At 40.8% G+C, this 21,415-nt stretch overlaps 1 long non-coding RNA gene across 1 annotated transcript; it reads left to right on the top strand.

Moving 5' to 3' along the window:
* Positions 1-3,881: 3,881 nt before the first annotated feature.
* On the top strand, positions 3,882-18,792 carry LOC142796233 (uncharacterized). Its single transcript, XR_012893640.1, has 3 exons — positions 3,882-4,137; positions 15,798-15,912; positions 16,356-18,792. It is a non-coding gene; the product is annotated as an uncharacterized LOC142796233 (long non-coding RNA).
* The last annotated feature ends 2,623 nt before the right edge of the window (positions 18,793-21,415 follow it).

The raw sequence follows: 21,415 nt of genomic DNA, 5'->3' as shown, positions 1-21,415 counted from the left end.
GTCAAAAATAGCCCTACGGAGCAGGTGTTGTTGCGCAGCAGCCGTTACTTTATTTCTTCATTGTGGAGATCTCCGTGAAAGTTGAACAGGCTGTACGTTCTATACGGGATTCAGGATGTACTATTTTTTTGCGGAAGTGGTTGGCAGCATGGTATCTACAACTGTTTATGTAATGAAGGAAAATACTTTTTTAAAGTACCTCAAGGGTCTGTGTTAAGCTCACTGTTATTTCTTTTATATACAAATGAAATATCTGACAGTATTCAATTCGAAATGTGTTTATTCGCCGACCCAAGTAATGCAGAACGTTGAGTCAACTTGGTTTGAGTGTAACAATTGTGAGGCAACGTTAGACAGTAAAATATAACATTGCACAGACGTTTGTAGTATTACGTTGCCATAACATAGTGTTTGTTTAGTTGCAGCAACATTCAAATAATGACGTCCTAACGTGTTGTTTTTAACAAGGCAACATACAAATTATAATGTTGCCCTAACGTTAGGGTATTATTGCGGTCACAACAACAATCGAATAATCACATTGCATTAACGTTGTATATAGACATCAAACTCATGTTTAACAGCGAACGTTGAGACAACATGAAGAACATAATCACTGAAACATCTAGTAACACACATGGAACTTTTTCAGCTTCGTTTACTCATTTGATGAATGGTTGACAGTGGCTAGTTATTGTGGTTGAGTAAAAAAAGGAAGCATGAACAGTACAGACAACAGTACAGCCTATGTGTTTCACACACTAATCCTTCTATGAATCTGATTTTTTTGTACAGCTGCACTCTATGTTTTTATTTCTTTGTTTGTTGGACAATACACGAATGCTGTGGTGCTGGAGTCAAAAACACCACCAAGAGTCACCTGACTAGGCCTCTATAGCTCCGCACCTTACGTTCTTCACACAGAGTGACTGCATTAGCAAAACAAAAACTCAAGAACACAATCACATGGTGGAAACTATGGCGCTGCCTTCTTACCTCTGTAGCTAGATACACTGAACACAGGGAATTCATGTTTGAGAAAAATATGTGCAAGAGCAAGCCTTTTAAAACCCCACACTTTCAGGCTACAAAAAGCCTCTTGTAGGCAGGCTTCATCTTAACTCCTATGCATGTAGACTTGAAGAATAAATTGCTTGTCTATTTTAAATATTACTGTGTGGTTGTAAAAAAAGCATGAGAACCTGAACTTTGAAGTGAGCAAGCAGTCGTTAAATCAAACTGTGCTTTCGTTATGATGCTTCACCACAATCATGTTTTAAAAAGTGCTTTCAGATTAAACACACAAGAAACAGATCTACTAAAACGAGACCTACATGCTTGCATGATGCAAGACAACAGCCACAACAAACCCTACGATTGGCAAGAATTATGGAATAGGAACCAATAGGAACCATGGAGCTAGAAAAACAGCTGTTTCACAGAGCCCTTACTCTTAGGGAACATAAAAAGCAATGCAATGATTTGAGAAAAAGATGCAAACAGGACAATCAGTAACTGGATATAGTAATAAAGTACAATCATGGTCGAAAGAGAGAGAAATGGTATGAAGAGAGGCAGGGAGGTTCACTGGAAAGCAAGTATTTGGTTTGCTACCCTGCACTTCGGCAGGGAAACAGAAAGGTAAGGAAAACGGAATGAGAGAGAAAAAGAGAGCGGGGACAAGCAAAAACACGCACACACTAGAATGTCACAAACGTTCGACAAGGTGGGTCGATCGCAGAAATATAGGGTGACGGTCGAAGTCGCAATGAATGTATAAACATACTGAGATTTCCACAAAAAGGATGCCCATTCTGGTTCGAAAATATCTTGACAACTGTTTGCAGTACTCGAGTACCTGGTAGTGTCTGTGACTTATGAAAATGCAATAAACCAGCTATTTCACGTGCTCTGCTCATACAGCTTTGTTGGGAACTCGCATCGTCATGAAAGTATTTTATGTCTTCTTAATAACTGCGTGTAAGTCAACATCGGCCAAAAATTAAACAATCGTAAAAAAGTGTGTTATTCTGTCACTGCCAAAGCTATCCATTCATGGCACACACAGCAAAGGCAAGGCCTGCAGAACAAACACACTGTTTGCAAGCAAATATAAACATCGAATTGCACCGCGATGAAATGCTACACTAATACAAAAGGACGATCACTCACAACAAGCACAGTAGACACCAACATAGAGAAAGCGCGGCTGCTGAAAACACTGTGTAGTTGGTAAGAAAACCTAAACCCCAAATTGCAGTATCGTGAAAGGGTACAGTAATCTGGGAACAATATCACGCACAGCAAATCTGGGAGACGCCAACAAGGAGATGCCAAGGCGGCAAAACACACTACGCAGCACATAAATAACACCAGACCACTGCAGTCCTTTTGTCATTTGTCCTACACCTGGCTTCAGGTTCGCTTTGGCTGTAAGGCTTATGTCGGCTTGAACGAATGTCCCTACAGATTGCGATTCCCTTGCTTGAGTAGGTCGAGCGAGACGACACACAATTGAGGCAAAGCTGATATTGCGATGCCATTCTTTCTTCACATTACTTCACGCAGCTTTTTATGTAGTAGATGTAGAAGTAGCACCAGGTTTATGCAGCTGGGCGACTGATACATTTGGTAAACTGCAGTGTTTTTCTAGTTAGTCACAACACAACGAAGTCTTGGCTGCATTTATCAAACTGTCAACTATTAAATTGGGCTGAGCCTGATTTGAGCTAGAAGTCGTTTGAGAGCTGCCACTGCTTGATGAACCCTGCGAGCTCTGTACATGAAAATTGTGGATTATTTTCGCTAGTTCAAACAAATGGTGAGTCGTACCTGGTGAGGTCTGGTGTCTGATTATGTTGTCGCGCTACTGCTCATTGTTACATTCATGCACTTTTAGGATAGAGGCAGTGGGGGAAGAGCCGAGACGTTATTTAGCTTGCCGCTTTAAGCAGCGAAGGGTGCAGCGGGTATAGCCTTTGTTGCGTATCAGCGTAGAGCGTGCATAAAGTGTTCATTTCTGGTTGTGAAATCACTTCAGTTGGAGGACTAAAATCTAAACTGTTTTAGATACGGGCAACAGGTCCGCCGGCTACGGAAAGTCGGAGTACCACCGTCCATTCCATAGATGCAGTTTCTTGACTTGCAACAGTGAAATAAGGCTGAAATCGCTGTGTGAACAGCATCCAGTTTGCCCACAAATCACCGATCATGCACTTACGCGCCAAGATGTATCTGCTGTGGACGTTATTTTGTGTAGGAAGATCCGCATCACGTGAGCTCACCGATGATGCTTAGCTGTTGCGTGGAAGGTACTCTGCTTTTTTACTAGAGGTTGCCGTTATCAGTCACACTTCAACGACTCCTTACGCTTGACCTAGCCACCCTAACTTGACGCCTTTGACCTAAAATGCACAGCGAGAACACACAAAAATAAGATACTCCATGCTACTGTGCTACGATAATGATGACGATAATAGTGAGTCGAAATCAAAATTGCACAAGTTTCGATTTCAACTTCATTTTTGAAGTGGTTTTGTAACAGTAAAAAAAAGACAAGGCAGCATAAAAAAATCGAGGCAAAAGTTGTTTGTAAAGGACGAATTACTTTACGCACTAAACGATCTGCAGGACAACGCTATGACTTGTACAGTGCAACTGAAATTTCAGTTACGCACTCATCACATGCTTTTTGCACCTCTATGCTGCGTTTTTACGATGGTTCTCATGTTGCGGTCATGAAATATGACTAAAACAAAAATAAAGTCATGATTAAAAATAATGTTACGGTTGGCACGAAGAACATTTAAAAACGTAGTTATAAAACAAGCAATAGCCTTTAAGATTGGCAGTAGTTTCATTTGTCTCAGAAGCTATACATTGTCAGCATTGTGCTGCTTCTTGCATTATGGGCTGGTATTGTCCCGTGATAATTTAGCACTCAAAATAATGGAGGTTTTCGCCACGGTCTCTTCCTCAGAAGTTAACAATGTAAAATTTTAGTTTATTTATAGTCTGCGTGGCTGCATTTATCGGCTTTGTGTTCTGTGGTGTCCCCTCCTGTCCGTGTACAACTAAGCAAGACGTTCGGCGCCAGCAATGGCTCTCACCTGACCACTCCTCACGCTGAATGATCGGGTAAGTAGTGGGGTTTGCAGTCTTCCCTTTTGTAGCTCTATTTGCCATCGCATGTTTCGTCGCATTAATTGTGACGTAAGTCACGTTCACTACGAGTGTCTCCCAGGCACTTTTGATTGTGATTTGGCTCCCGAATTGCGGTTGTACTCGTTTGGGCAAACTCGACCGAGATTAATTTGCGCCGCTTAGCAACGATCATTGTTGATCGCGATCACGAAATCAGACCCGTCGTCGTTCTGTTCTTGCGCTACAATTATTGTCATGTCATACCGACTAGTCCAAACTGCCACACTTCCAAATCAACCCTTTTGACGCACAAAAGTGCTCGTATGACACCGATGCAATCTACTGCATGCAACCAAAAATCATAAATCTGTCATTTTTGCGTACACACTTTCAATATCCCGATTTATATAGTAAATAAATAGTAAATGCACTAAATAGTAAATCTAAGTAAATAGTAAATGCACTAAATAAAGTAAAATTAATATCAACTATTCTGTATCAGATTCATTGTTAGGCTGCTCTGTGTGATTGTGTCTACAAAAAATTGGCTCTTTGAATGAGTGGCAGCCCCTTGTTCGTTTAAACAACGGTTTCACCTTGTTTCCCCGGGCCAACAGTTTTGTCGTAACCTCTCCCGTCGCGTCTGTTATCATGGCCTTCTGTGTTTGGCTCAAGTCAGCGTTATTGTACTTGTACACGTTTCTTCGTTTCGTTGCATTATTATAATTTTACTCCAATCAGTCTGTGAGGAGAACAAGTATGATTCTATTAAGGCAGTTGAAACAACCGCAGCCTGTAAAGCGTATCCCTATTGACGTGGTGATGTGTGGCACAACTATTCATTTGCTTTAACCACTTGCAAATAAGTGAAATGTGAATAAATGAATGCAACTTTGTTAAGAATCGTGTAACCGATCTCTACACTCGAATGCTAACCATAACCTGAATGACCTAATGTTTAAAAATCACCGTAGTGGTATAACCCCCTAATAAAGACTACTATAAATTACTACGCTGGTTTCAAAGACACCTACATGCTATAAAAGTACCATGGTGTCTACCCTTAAGACAGCGTCCCATCGGACCCATGTAGCTCTTGCCACATGTCAGTGATTGTGTACACCACGCCTTCAACACACGTTATATACTTTTGCCAGTGATGAGTGTGGCAGTGTTTCCCTCCTTTCATCTGATCGATGAATCTGCGTAGGTCAGAAAGTTTCGGGGGCCATAAACACTACTTCAACTCCAGCACTTTCTACCTATTTTCGTGCAGAGTTTGTGAGAAACACTGTGCATGCTTAGTGTGACAACCTTCTTTTCTTGCAGCTCTTCAGATGGTCTGTAGCTCCTTTCTACGCCTAGGATACCTCGCAATTCTAAGCGAATTCTCGGCTGGAGGAAACTCGTCTTGAGTTGAACCTGCGATATGAAGACTAGACACTTACATGAATATCGTTTCTACCCCCTGTGTTAAAGTGATCCACACAGAGCACTCTGCAAGGCCCGGTGGAAGACCGCCCTCTTGGCCCTTTTAGTGGGCCCAAATGAGAAAGGCAGCAGTGGCTTCCATGGACGAGACTTATACCGCCCACTTGTGCACCATTTTGTAAAAAGCTGTGTTAAGCGCAGGGATTCAATTGTGAAACAATCAGGAATTTCATGTGTTGCCACAAGATGCTGGAGTTTGTGCTGCAAACTTCATACTAAGCTGGACAACCTACTTGCAGTCCACAGATTTTACCAAATTAAACAATAAAAAATTACCCACATAGCAAGATATTGTACAGCACTGAAACCTAGCAATCTGTTATTATTGTTCCTTTAAATACTGGTCAAGTGCAGGTCTCTGAGAATTCATACAGTGCTCGATTCAATACTAATACTATTACCCTGCCGTTACAAATACGCTTTATGACCTAGTCAGGAAAGGTAGACTCAAGCAACAGCGTGAGAAACACTTCCAAAAACCTGCCCATGACATTCAACACTTTTCAGGGAAGGATACTGCTCAAAAAAATTCGATAGCATCGTTGATGCCACGCAGTAGATCCTTTGCGCTGGCCGGCTGTTTATATTTGGTTAATCATTGCACTGATTTTTAATGACTTGTACTTCGTTTGTGCTCAAAGGAAAAGTAATAATAAAAGGTTAACGACTTCTCGTGCTGTAAAATCCTCCTGCTTTGTGCATGACTTTTTGGTGTTTCACTAGGCAGAATCTATACGCTGGAAATACAATGTCGTGCCCACTTTGAAGCTTTCTTTAGATGTCCTCCAACTTCTTGAAATAGCGTAGCCGCTTCTTGAATGAGGCAACAATAAATTCTTGAACGTAAGGTGGTTCTTCAGAGAATAACACTCATATTAGTGGTATGAACCTTGGCTTGGAAGTCATTGCTCCTTTTGTGTCACAGTATTGAAAAGTGGCTAAAAGACTGAACGTGCACTTGCCTTTGCAGAATGCTCTGTGGCAATCGACTCATCTCAAACAAGGTGTATGATGCATTCTCAGAGTAAACATCCCATTTTAATATTGCGGGTTTCACTCAGGATGTGTCCTTGTTGATAGCTGTAAGTTTGTTTACGTATGTGATAGATCCTAGGTGTGAAGAGGAATAGCTGGTCACATCGAAAGCCCAAGGAAGGAATTAGGCAACTGTGGTGCATTGCATGTACAGTGTCTGTCACAGACTCAAGGATATAGGGAGAAAGTGTTGAAGCACAGGCAGTGTACTTTCATGCCTTTGCAGATCCAACTCTTGAATGAACTAAAAAGGCTGCAGCTCTGATCACAGGCAGAAGTGTGTAACATGTTTTAAACACACGGTGAACACAATACCTTTAACAAAGAAAAATGAGATCCTAAAATTTCCTGTTCTTCATTCATGACGAAGGTCTTGTTCCTGTAGACTTAATGCCTTTAGGTAGTGTAGGAGAGCTTATTGTCAGCTACTAACACGTAGAAAGATCACGTGCTGTGAATCGCGTTTACTCACACTCCCAGGTTTACGTGCTCGGAAACATTCGATAATGTCGACAAGAGGACAGCCACCACTTCAGCTAATTGATAAGAGCATCGAATGCGTTATCTGAAGGTTGTAGGTTCAGTCTTTGCCGGTGGATAGTTGTGTGTTTGTCCACCTTACTTCTGAACTTTATTATCGTAACTGCTGTACTATAGTCAAAAAGCTACTAATAATGTCTCCTATATTTTACATGGGCTGATTGTCTGTTCTCGGTGAAGGACTGTATATACATCTGTACTGCTTTGTAATAAATTTCAGTAGGAAGATGGAGCTGAATCTTTGTATCTTTTGTCCCTCCCATTGCATTTGCTCATAGCAGCTTTTGCAGGCGAGTTAACTTGTGGGATAGATAAGCGGGGGCACGGTTGTTGCCTACAAAATAACAAGTGAATATACTAGAACACACTTAAAATCAACTTTACAGTGCTTGCCATACCATTACTCGAAGAACACCCCTTTGGTTTCTGTCAAAACAACCCACTGCCTTCTACGCCATAACTTTGTGTTGGATTCCACAACCCCTGCAAGTGCTCTCCTAGCATACTTGTTCAAATGAAGAGGGGGCAGACTAGCATGGGAGCACAAACGCTGATGTCCTTGCTTTGGCTGCGCATTTTTATGCTTCATGCATATTTACTTCTCAGAGGCAATTATTGCTGCACCCAGAAAGCCTTCATGGAAGAAAGTTGTCTGTGCGGTGACCACGTCCATGCCGTTTTGCGTTCATGTAGCCGTTCGCATGAAAACCACGTCACGTCCCACCTCACTTGTTTAGCGCCCTCTGAAACCAAAATCACGACTGAGCACTCTAAAACTTTTTTCTAGGTAACTAAGTGTTCCATTCATCATTAGTGTCATTAGCTACTTATTGCAACAGAAAAAACGCTATGCAAATATTTTGTGTGAGCGCTCAGGCTGTGTCCAAGAAAGATAATTGAGCCCTTAAATGCTCATTTTGTTCTGTGACATGCAGGAGGGTCACTGGCTCAGACAGGAACCTTACATAATGATACACTCTGTGAGCTCCATTGCAGTCTATAAGCAGCAGTTTAAAGGTTTCTCGAAAGGCTTGCGTGTGTTGGTGGGTTAGGCCCATTTTTGAAGACAGTGTGTTTCTTGCACATAGTCCCGATCAAAGGTTCAGGAAAATAGTAGAGGTGGAAGAGATTGCAAGGTCAACTGACGCATGTGTAAGCTTGCTGTCGTTGTACCTTTGAGAGAAAGAGCATTCCTTTTTGGTTGATATTAGAGACACGAGCAGTCAGGCTGCATCTTTTTCGTTTCGCTTATCGTGTTATTTTTATTCTGGTGTATGGTTTGATGCTTTTATTTCTTGTAGTTTTTCTGTATGCAGCTTACCGATGCTGTAACTAGATGGACAAGTGAACAGAAAATTTTCGATGTTGCAAGGGTTTTGTGTTTGGAAAATAACACAGTATTTACTGAAATACGCAAAGATTCATACCATCGGGAACAAAATTGAGGACAGAACAGAAAAGGAGTCACTCGCAACTAACTTTATTCTTGGAATATCAGCGAAAGTTTATAGGCGTAGCAACCATGCGCGTGCACATTGCCTCACGTGCTAGTCAAAAAACATGCCGTAAGATTGACAACAAAAGAAATATGACAAAAAATCCACGAAACAAAAAATGATTCTAAGAAACAAGTATCGCCTACCACGCAGAGCAACAGATGTAACACTAACATCTATATCTCCCTTCTTTTTAATGTAGAATGCTTCCTTAGTTTGACGTGCCAAGGTATCATTACTCTTTTCAAGGACGGACACACTGGAAAACCTAGCCTCACATTTGCAGAAACCACATTGTGCTGGCAAGTATGCCGAAAGTTTACTTTTCGCAGGAATTTCTTGCTTCCTAACCCTGTTCTATATGCACCGGCACATTTGCCTGCACATTGTGGTTCCTGCAAGTGTGAGGCTAGGTTTTTCTGTGTGTCCTTCCTTGGATAGAGTAATGACACCCTAGCACGCAAAATTATGGAAGCATACTACATTAAAAAAACGAGATACGCATGTTAGTGGTATATGTGTTGCTGTGCGTGGTGGCGAATTTCATTCTTCAGCATCTTTTTTCACTTAGTGGCTTTTTTGTCATAATTCTTTTGTTGTCAATCTTATCGCGTGTTTTTTGACTAGCATGTGAGGCATAATGGGTGCGCAAGGTTGCTACGCTTATATCTTTCGCTAGTTTTCCCAGAATGAAATTAGTTGCGAGTGATGCCCTTTCTGTTACTTCTGTCCCCAATTTTCTTCCCCGATGGTATGAATCTTTTTAGAATTAAGTAAGCATATACCAACTGGCCCAACAAATTGATTTATTAAGGTGGCGGTCCCACTCCGGCAGCACCCGCTCTGCATTTTATTCACTGATTGCTGACGTTCTATGCTCAGCTTATTGATGTGAATTGTATTGCATTAGAAAGCTTACATTCTCCACTTTCTAATGACAGCAAGTATTGTCGCCTAATATGAATCAGTTTTGCAGAGCAATCAAAACATTGTGAGCAAGGACCAGTGCATTTGCTGTACAAGCCTCCGTTGCACCAGAAGTGTGGCAAAACTGTTCAACATAACCAAATGAAATTTCCTGAGCCTCTTTATAAATCATTATGCATAATTTCTACGAAGATATGTAACCAGTAAAGCAATCAAAAAGTCATGCAGGCTTCAATCAAAGGAGCATAACAATGTAGGTTTATAGGTGAATAACTTTTTTTCTTTTTTGTGCAAAACAACAATATGTAGTGGCTTTCCAGGCTGCAATGTGCATAATGTCTATGCGAAGTTGTTTCGCATTTTGAAGAATAGCTCATGAATAATAACTGCTTGAATTCACAAATTTATGGATCAACTTGTTCAAGCACTACCAACGACGTGGAAAAACTGTCCAAGGTGAAAATCTAAAATTTTCAATATTGAAGCAGCAAGCCTTTCTATAGAGAGGAAATTGTCATAAGTTAATTAGAAAAAGATAAGACAGAGTGAATATCGCTCAGTTTTCTGCTTGCCAGGTTTGTGCAAATTTTCTTTTTTCTTTTATTGGTAATTCACAATTATCGCGCATTAGCAGGACTAAGTCATGTTTTGTAATTACCAGCGCTCACTAACTTTGCGTAGCAGCGTTTACTCAAGATTTTTAACAAATAGTAAATATTGCGAACACTTTTTAGTGGTGGCGTAATCTGTGAAAAGAACCATGAAATTGTCTCGTGTCAGTTCTGATGTTTATCAAAAGTCGCTAAACATGACTGTGCCGCCGAAACACAAATAGGTTATTTCTCTAGATTTCAGACTTCAGTGTATAGCCTAGTGGGTAAATTTAGTTGCTACGTCTCCAATACACAATGTAACTCAAAGAGGCTTCTGAAAAAAAAGGAGATGGAGTGACAAAAAGGAAAGAAGGGAAAAAAGCGTGCCGTATTCCTGACCAAGTGGTTTGGCAATTGTACCGAGGATTCCAGGACCTGCTTGGCTGCTCGCCTTTGTAGCCAGGGGACTGCAGAAGCCTCTCTGAAGTACACAGAACTTGACTCTCTTTCTATTTTTGAGCCTGGTAGGACATTACCTGGTAGTCTTTACATTGTGGGGAGGTAAGAAATGTTTGGCAGTGTACGTTCCACTGGGTAAAGGGTAGTATAAGATCGCACCTTTTTCGAGAGACTAGTCTGCACATGTGAAGGGATAGCGATATGACACTCATCGCGTTTTTTTTTCTTGGGAGAGGAGGGGGTCACAAAGCCAAGCAGCCTCTATAAACGTTGCACAGAGTTGCGACAGTTGCTAACTCAAAGGTAGCTTGAATCGTCTGCGAATCATTCCTGAAGAATACTAAGCCCCCGAGAATTTTTTATTAGTGCGTGGCGGATAACTTCAGAGGCAACTGACCCCCAGTTTTGATTTCAGTGACCTTCATAGAGGCGCTTTTCAAACTTGAAAAGGACCCACTGACAAGTGTGTGGATAGTTTGCAGGCAAGTTGGTGGAAAACAAACTTTCATGTGTGCAGTAACTCTATTATAAACTGTTGGTTAATGAGCCATATTTCCCTGACTGCAGAAAAAGTGCGGATTGCTGCGTGAGCTCGATAGCGTTCCCAACCACGCGCAGCAGATCGAACATCAAGTGTCTTGAAACCTGTAGAAATTTGGAAACAATATTTTCAGTATGCCAACTGCTTGATAAGAAAATGTGTTTGCTAGCATAATACTTGCTCTCAAATTACAGTAACACATGTAATGCGAATGTTCATTGTGTCCTCGAAGATAATTAATGTGATGCCATTCGCTTGATGTAGTGGGAAGTGACTGGTCTAGCAGAGAGGTAGCAGGAATAAAGCTTGCACTGAACAAAATAGGCAAGATGGCCACCATTTACCTCTAGCATAGCTTAGCTTTGGCCAATAATGTGTTCGCTTATGTAAATGATGTTATATTTTACTTTCTAGGCACCCGGCCTTCACTGACCATAGCAGGACTTAACGCATTTACTCTCAGCATAACCCACCATAGACCCTTAGAAAATGAGACGTTCGCCGAAAACGCACACACACTCAAGCGTATTTCTCTAATAAACTTCTTCGAGTGCTTACTGGGTGCAGCCACATATGTGTCAGCCGCCTATTCCCCTGCACCTTTCAAATGACAAATGCAGTACCTGGACTGGTTTTGCAGCTTCCACTCACTAAGCCATGGGTCCCAATCAGCTAGCGTGCTATCCAGACGCTCAAGATGCTAAAAGCACAAAGGGGGTGGGAGAGAGGGAGGAAATTTCAAGTTTGAAACAATAGAATCGGAACCTTGAAAAAAAGACTGTGCGTGAGTTTTCGCGATAATCATATCACCTTCTAGTGCTATGAGTACTCACATAGGTGAGCACTAATGAAGCAATCGTTTCGTGTGATCACTTCGTATACCACACCACTGTGCTGCTGTTCTAAAACTGGAGTGAAAATATCTGCAGTACCATGTGCACAAACTGATCAGATTCTGACAGGTCTACCGTCGGATTTGTGAAAGCCCAGCAAGTGCGCAGGTGGGGTGTCAAATTTCTATCCCAAAAAGAATCCCAAGATTCTGAATGCGTTTGTCCTAGAGGATTTGCCGAAGCAGCCGTCTTTTTCTGTTTCTCGGTCGACTGTATTACATCGCGGAAAGCTTTCTGCACCTCATGCGGTTTGTCAGTTTCTTGGGGATCTGCCCAAACTAGACCAAGCGGCGATGTCACTTGATGATGCCATTATTTCAAAAATTTTGGTGATCTATGATGCCACTCAATGATTTTATTTAGCACTTGTGTAGACAGCGACAGGCAATTTCCGCACTTGATAAGGCCTCTAAACTTTCCCGACCATGTGTGTACTGTGCTGTTTATTTTGCAGGAGGGCGCGAATAATATTAACTTTTCACACTGAATTGAATACTTCCTAAGGCATATCAAATAAATACCCACTTTTTAGATTGAAAATCTGCTTGAATATGACATCATTAGATTTTTTGTTCAAAGTTCAGCGGGTGCAATTTGTGTCTGTTTCACATATCAATTGCGGTGCCAGCGGAACTCGTTTTATAGCTTGAAAAATTGACTCATGTGTTTCACTAAATCTGAGCACTGAATTTGTGTATGTAAGTGTGAGACCATCCTCTAAGTATGAATGTTGCGCTGCTTAATCTCATCTTTCCCTCTGTCGGCTCACTTCGCCTGCACCACATCATGACCGATGTCACCCTAATCCCTATTCATATTCTTGAAGGTTTCAAGTAGCTATGTGAGAAAGAAAAAGAAAGTGGCAACTGATACATCTATTTAGAGATGCATGATGCTAGTAATGTTTTGGCTAGTGAATTCCTTCCGCCGTTCATGACCATGAAATCACCATTTGTTAACTCACTGCAAGACACAAAAAAGGGGCTTTGTGTAATGATAGCCAGGAAGTAGTAAAAGTTTTCTGGGTAGCTTCTGTATGTAGCGGCATAAGTATCATGCACACCATGCGCAACACCCGCTGTATATGTGCAGAGGGTCAACTGTTAAAGGGAACGCTGGAGCACATGCCATCTGTTCTGGTGTTTTTTTAAAACTGACACATCAAGTGGCCACGTGATCAAGTAGAGGAGGCGACATTTTACATTTCCTGAAAAATGTTCGCGAACCTCGCCAGCTATCGCTCGTATCTCTAAACTCAATACATTCCCCTTGTAGGGTCTATAGAACGATTATGAATAGCATTGGCAGTGAATAATGCTACCGACTGGAGAGTAGAGCCCTGAAAAGGGGGCCATATTAGCACTTTTGTTGATGGAAGAGTGCACGATGTAAAGCAGAAGTGGAGAAAGGGAAGTAGCAGGACAGGACATCTGACATCATGTCGCAGGGACGTCTGACATCATGCCTATCAAGGTGCTGCCTCACAAAGACTGGTGTGTAGCTGCGGCCTGCTAGCAATGTTTCAAAAATACAGGCAGATCTTGAGAAACACTGAAAGTAAATGGTTTATTGGATGAGAAGCTGCTATCAAATGGAATTTCGATGCTTTCGTCTTTTTTTCCTGTTTTTGTTCAGTGTGCTTTAAGCTCCGACAGAGGCATTATAGAGTGATGCATATTAGAGTAATTTGAGTGTCAGAAAGACGGTATGTTGTAAACGAAATGTCGTAAAATGCAGGTACAGGTTGCTTTGCACAAGGCAAGATGTTGCTAGTATAAGTTATACCAGTAATATGAAGGCTAGGCATTTCACGTGAGTTAGCCATGTTTTGTTGTGAATTTGCAGCCTAACATGATATTCAAGGGAATGCTTCTGCGAAGCCACTGATACAGTGTCTTCATGACGAGAAAGCAAATAAATTTTTATTCTTATACAACAAAGTGTAGAGCAAAATAAGCTTGTTCTATTTTAAAAAATTTGGCAAATTTTAATTAGGGCAAATGCATGAAACTGGATCAAGTTTGTTTTGATGCTTCAAATTTGGAAGAAGCAATCTGATAGAGTTAGCAGCACTCGTTGATCTAACTACTAACCAAACATTTGGTAGTCTACTGTTGCACTTTTTGAATTAACACGGGTGGTGTAGCCAAATAGAATAGACGGATAGATAGCGAATTCCAAATAAACAGTTCACTGGCAATAGCATAATTATGGGATTGTAGATTATCGGTATTCAATGCATGGCATGAATGCTCAGTAGCAATGTTTATTTTGCCTCAGGGGGGAATTGTGTATGCAAAGATAGAAATCAAGTCTATAAATATTTGCTTTTGTTTGAATAAAAATTTTTTTTCACTGGAAATATTTGAACATATGCGGAATTAACATGGAAACAAAACTCTGCTCCTTTGTGATTATAACATGCACTACGACTTTACACAACAATATATAACAAATCTACTCAGACATTTCGGCTCCTAGGTGAGTGGCATCCTCAGTGTTCACTGGCACTAATAGCGTGGAGGTGACCGAGTTCACTGATTGTCTCGTATGTGTCTACTCATCCGGATGGAGGCCGTGATTGTTGTTGCATGCTGGCTGGTCACGACGGTTTCTCTTCCCTCTCTTTTATTCCTGAGCCAGCGTCATTAAATGACGAAAGTCGAAGGCATGCCCCATTTTCAAGCAGTGTTTGATGACTTTTGTCTGAGAATGCGTGGTTTTTCTGATGTCCCCTTTGTGTTCATTAAAACTCATTGACCACTTCCTGCCAGTTTTGCCAATATAAGTGGTGTCGCAGCCACCACATAGAAATTTGTAAACAACCCTGTTTTGATCATCCGCAGGGGGTGCTGTCTTTGGGCTTAGAGAGCACGTTTAACAAGGTACAATGAAGCTTGAAAATTGTTTTAGTTCCCAGTGGACGAAGTGCTATTCGAACAGATTCTGAAAACTTTCAACTTAAGGTACAGAAACATTGGGTTTTGTGTATTCTCATGACATACTCCTTGTTTCCTTTTGCATGTATTTCTGGGTGTCGTTCATAAACCTGCTCAGATATTGTCTTCGTTACAATTCACTAACCACATTTTCCATCTATATAACTGCAAGTGCTGATCAGTGATGTATGCGACACCACATGCATCACTGAAATAGGCTGGAAGCGACCAACAGGGCTTTAAGAGCACAAAGAAGACATTGCAAACGCCATCCATGCCACGCATTATAAGACAAAACTTGTCGAACACTGCTCGACGACGGGACATGCTTTCGGCTTCAGTAATGAGGCAACGCTAGCTCGGAAACATAAGTGGGGCAAGAGAAATCTTTTTGAGTAATGATTTATTAGTGTGACCAGTTGGCGCGCGACAACAACCGCGGGCACAAACTAAGCGACATATGAGACAAGCAGCAAACTGTGTAACCTCCACTCATTTGGTGCCAGGGCATACTGAGGATGCCAGTTGCATATTTGGCGAAACATATGTATATATAGTTTTTGCTATATTTTGCTGTGTTAAGTGTAAGTCTGTATTTTAAATCATGAACTAGCCTGTCTTTTAAAACATTTTTTACTTCTGCTCCTTAGTTTTATCTCTGCAGCATACTGTGGTGTACCAAAAATTATGCTGATAATTTTATTTCAATGATTTGGGTGATACTTTTTATTTTGCTTTAGGTACATATGCACGTGTCGGAAGAAAATGAGCAGCAGAATTTCATCTTACTTTGCCACCAATGCAGCAGATGAGGAATGACAGAAAGGAATACTACACTGCGGTACCATCTGTTTGGTAAGCACCATAATATATAGCAATTTTTAACTACTAACAATTTTCTTTGTGCATCATTTGGAATATTTACTCAACGCACATTGCCACCCTGAAAATAACTAGGTATACTGAATATGTTTGTGCTGAAGAACTGAAACAAGAATGTAAATAAACTCGAAATGTTGATTCTTTGCCTTCATTAAAGACTAAGGAGCCTATCATTCAGCTCAATAAAGCTTCACAAGCTTCATCTATGCACTATTTAAGTTTCCTCACTGCGGTGTTTTTTCACTGCTGGATTGTTCCATAGATTTCTGTCAGTCTCGGCACAGCTTCATAGGATGTTGCAGACCATATTTGTCAACCAATTCACTGCTACTTTTATAGAAGTTTTCCCATTCATTTATTTTGTTTGCTTGATAAGCTACTAGTGTGGGTCTAATCACTTCCTCTTCATAATGCAGGCCCTCATTATCAACCGATTGCCTCGCATCAAGGCTTGTTCCACGGTCGTCACTGTCAACACCCTGCAATTGCTGTTTGCCGACATCCTCGACAGTGTACCCCTCTTGGGCGTGCCCTGACCTGGCGAGCTCTTTCACTCAAGTCGAACCACATTGGCAAAGTCTCGAGCAAAGACTGGTAACTTCAACATGCTGCTCAGTTTACATATGTGAACTTCACTGGGCATGTGAAGTGTTGTGGCGGTATGGCTCTTAATTGCTTCTCCGATGGTGATGCAGTTTGGTGTCAATTTGTCATTGTACTCTAAAAGATTGCATTTCCTCTGCGTGCTGCTGTTCCTGCGCCCAAAAGTATGATTGTATGTATATCCGTAGTTGGAATTGATGGCGTTATATTTCTGTTAGAAATAGGGTACTTAGTCATAGTGCTCGTTCTAACTACCTTTAAAAAATCAGCTTCCTTCCTAACGACTTGCGCAACAAGTGAGAGTACTTTGCCACTTTTCCAAAGATACGCATAACCACTCATTACAAAGTATCAACTTGGAAGCTCAATTCACTGCAAATCCAAAAAAGTTGACACAATCAGCGGAGCAGCTGCTCTGCTGATCGTGTTTCGCTTTTTATGACCGGGTGCCAGCTACCTTTACTTTCAAAGGCGTATTTTATGTAATCGACCGACCACATTCAATGAGCCGCTTTTCACTGAATGCGTATCAGGCACTAATCATGATGTTCAGTTGCTTTCAAACCGATAAGCTTATTTTGATGTGCAACATGTTTTGCTAAACAGATACCGGCAGTTTTTTCTGTTTTGGTAAAAATGAGTTCTTGTTTCGAACCTTTTACGCTCCGTCAAAACAATCTGTACCTGAGTGGGATGTGCCAGTTTTTCGATGCTGCTATAATTTCTCTGCTCATGAAATGATTACCTAGACAGTCAAGAGCAGTGGCAATCATCTTTGAGTACAATGCATGCATCACTGTTGGAGAATTACCGACAAGACAATAGCTGTCTATGGTTTTCGTGTCCTCCAGTGTATTTAACACATAGCAGTTTCACCAGTGTCTTCTTCGTTGCCTACTCACTTTCCCAATGATATTGTAAATACTATAGATAAAAGCTTTTTTCGTCAAACTTTTGCTAAAATTGTATAAACAAGTTGTGTTTTTATTTTGCAACTGTATTTGTTTTTCACGACCCAGCAGTTGAGATATTGTAAAAGAAACTTTCAACGGGCCTTGTTTATATTCATTACTGAATGCTTAAAATGTGTTTTGTAACACTATTATTCATGTCTTGCTCTGTGACCGCGATAAATAAATAAGAAGTAAGTAATCTTCATAAATAAATGTCTTCTTTTTTTCTTTCATATGGCATTCAGGCGCTTCAGCATGTTCTTTCCTGCCTAAGCTGTGTGACTGAATGTCCTCATAGTTGCTGCAATTCTGCACATAAAAATACTGCACCCGCAACACATGCTCACTTATTGTAGTTATTCCTTTACAGAGTAAAACCACATTTTTCAATGCTTTCAAAATGCAAATTGTATATCCCAAGTGTTGGAAGCTTTGGAGTTTTAAGTGTGTATTGACATTTTTATAGCTTGGCTGTTCCAACACCACTTGTTTATGCATGTATAAATGTGATAATAAAGTGCTGTTAGGTAACACTTTTTGTGCATGGACAATAATAATGCAATTTTTCACACCATTCCAGAGCTTTTTTCCCAGAAGCTTCGGGGCGGTTGCCGTAGCAAGTCAACATGCCTTTTATTATTAACTCACACACAGTAGTATATATTTTTGCGCACGTCGCATGAAAGTCAACACGTCACACTGCAATGTTGACATCACGTTGCTGGAATGCTGTCATCACGTTTTTGGTATGTTGACATCACGTTGCTGGCATGTTGACATTACGTTATTGCTATGTTGCGAAAGCATAGCCGTGATGTTGAAAATGTGATCCTGGGCGTTGCCATATCGTCCTTAATGTTACAAGCAACGTTATCATGTAATCAAAAAACAGGACGTTAAGCGCGTTGAGGCAACGTTGCTGACTGACATCTGGGCGCTTTCAATCAACGTTGGAATAACAATCTGCGTTACTTGAGGATGATGATAGAGAAATAAAAGACATGGGCGATCCAGTTGTGCTCCAAAAAGACATGTACAGAATAGGCGAATGCTGTGCAAAATGTCATATGAAGTTAAATTTAAGTAAAACAGTTTACATAACATTTACCAGAAAAAAAAATCCACGTGTGAGTGGTTATCACATGACACTGGTGTAAGCTTGAAACAGGTATCTGAATACAATTTTCTCGGTATTTATTTTACATCTCAGCTAAGGTGACAGAGAGAAGTTGAATACGTTGCAGCAAATGCTGGGAAAGTGCAGGAGTTTTCGGACGAAATGTCAAACTTATTCCTGATCCGCTTCAATAAATATACTTCAAGACCAATGTTAGACCAATTCTTGAATATCCCTGCACAGTCTGGGACCCTCCAGTTGAGCGCGACATAATAAATTTGGAAAGAATCTTGAATTTAGCTGCTTGGTGTGTAATAGAATTTACATTAAAGAGATTGGCACAGCAAGACCGAAACAAAGAATAAATTAGGAATGTTTACAGAACCAGCGACGCAAATTGTGATTGAAGTTCCTTCATGCTATTTAGCATCGTCAGGTCTAAATCGATAAAGCGAAATATTTACTTGCATTGTACTACGTCTCAGACCTCGTCGGCCATAGGTTTAAGGTAAGAGAAATCGCATTCAAAACTGACGTATCTTAAAATTATCTTTTGCCAAAACAATCAAAGAATATAATCAACTGCCCTCTAGCATTGCCTCTACACTCTCAAAGGATTCGTTTTATTTTAGGTTTGAATAAGTGTGTTGCATTTTTATGGATATAGGTATGTGCACTGCGGATTGTGATTCAAGTGAATTTGATTATTTGTTTGAATAACCCTGAATCCTTTAATAGATTCTGCTTTTTGTAAACACTCCCCCAGTAATATACCAATTGGTACAGAAGGTAACGAGATGAATTATCCAATTAAGAAATAACTACATAAATAATAAATACAAAACTGATCTTATTCTGTGGAATTTTTTAGTGCTGTAGCTGCAAAGATTTTCATGATGCTCTGATTCAGCGAAATGGCGAAGCCGTGCTATAAGCGCATCATAGAAGCCACGGTAAGATTGGCCCACTTATTTATGACTTCATTAAAGAATCGGCCATTTCATTTAGAAGCAGCGCTTCATGACCAGGCACCAAGACTGCAAAACTGAATTCGCGCTGCTTTATTGTCGGTGCACTGTCACATACGCCACGCGGCATTTTCACCCCTTGGAAAAACACTGCCGAATTGAGAAATCCACAAGAAGGTACAACATATTAACAAATTGGCAATTTTTTCTAGAAGGGTCGTTGCTTTGAGACCGCACACCTTGTTCAAAAGAGGAAATACTATGCAATTTTGAAAATAAACTCATCACAATTAGGTATATCTGTGGACTTCAGTGAAGCTCTCGATCGGGTAAACCACTCAATTTTGTTTGAGATGTTAAGACATTACGGGTTACGTGGAACAGTACTTCAACTTATTAAATCTTATTACAAAACACGCTGCCAATGCGTCAGTAATTATACAAATCCCCCCTTCGGCCTATTGAATTTGGTGTTCCTCAGAGTAGTACCGGCACCGATACGGTTCCCTTTATATAACGATATTGTTAGAATTTACAATGATTGTAAGAATATTGCCTTGAAGCGTATTGTGGATAGTGTTGTGCATCCCGATACCGCCGGCACGCGTCCTTATTGTGGTCCAGGATGCACCGCGATTCATCTGCGAAGATCGTGGCCGGCACGTCGACCATTCGTTGATAACGAGACAGCCCCAGATGCTACGACGACTGTATCTTAGAGGGTGAACGCGCCTTGCAATCCAGTGGGACATTCTGTTCTCCGACGGCCGTCGAACACGCTGTTCGCCACCCGCTAGGCCGATGTGTCCACTTTGCGTTAGTGGGCGCAAGTCCGCCAAATAAACGGATCTCCTTCTTGTTCTACGAGCCTCCCGGTCTCCTGTCTTTGGGCCACCCTCACTCTTACGTGACAATATAAGATATTCCGATGATTGTTCAGTACTTATTGAAGAAAGAGATTTGGAGACCATAACACGAAAGGGTAGTACATTCTGTCATGACTTGGAGACTTGTTTTAGGTCAAATAGGCCTAATTTAAACCAATCAAAAACTAAATGTGTGTTGTTCCGTACCCCCAGAATTTTAGGAAGAAGTGACGGCTCTAAAACTTTTGGTTCACTTCACAAACAAGCAGCAAAACAGGTTGAGATTCTTAGTGTAATTTTTTCAGAATATATGTCCTGGAATGTCCACGTGTAAGCTTTATTGCCAAATTTAAGCAGAGCAGCTGGCGTATTGAATCGGAACCACCATATTTTTACATTTTTCCTGCTAGCAATAAAAGAATGTCATAACTCACCCTTTTTAACTCACACCTATAATCCTTTACACAAATAAGGGGAAACACAACATCATCCAACGCACGGCAAATATTTTTGGTCCGAAAAAAATTCCTGCGTACAATGAAAAAACTTCTAGTATCTGGAACGCACACACCCTATATTCGTCCCCAAAAATGATAGATTCACAACTTGTACAAACATCCCTACTGAAAAGTTCCGTATGAAATCTCACGGAAAATATATGGACTCCGTAACATTTCCTTATGCTACATACGGAAAAATATGGAGTTTTATGGAAATATTTGGAAGTTGTATGGCATTTACGGAAAGCTTCTTATGGAGTATATGGAAGGATAAGGAAATTGTATGGCGCACACGGAAAGCTTTTTATGGAGTATACAGAAAGGAAAGGAAAATGTATGGCATATATGGAAGGCTTTTTATGGAGTATATGGAAGGATAAAAAAGTTTTATGGCGTGGATGGAGTGAGTTTTATGGAAAATATGGAAAGATAAGGAAACTTATAGAGCATACAGAGATTTCATTATGGA

The sequence above is a fragment of the Rhipicephalus microplus genome, chromosome 2 (genome assembly GCF_043290135.1).
Source record: "Rhipicephalus microplus isolate Deutch F79 chromosome 2, USDA_Rmic, whole genome shotgun sequence".
NCBI classification, from domain to species: domain Eukaryota; kingdom Metazoa; phylum Arthropoda; class Arachnida; order Ixodida; family Ixodidae; genus Rhipicephalus; species Rhipicephalus microplus.
This window is presented reverse-complemented; position numbering and strand designations above follow the sequence as displayed.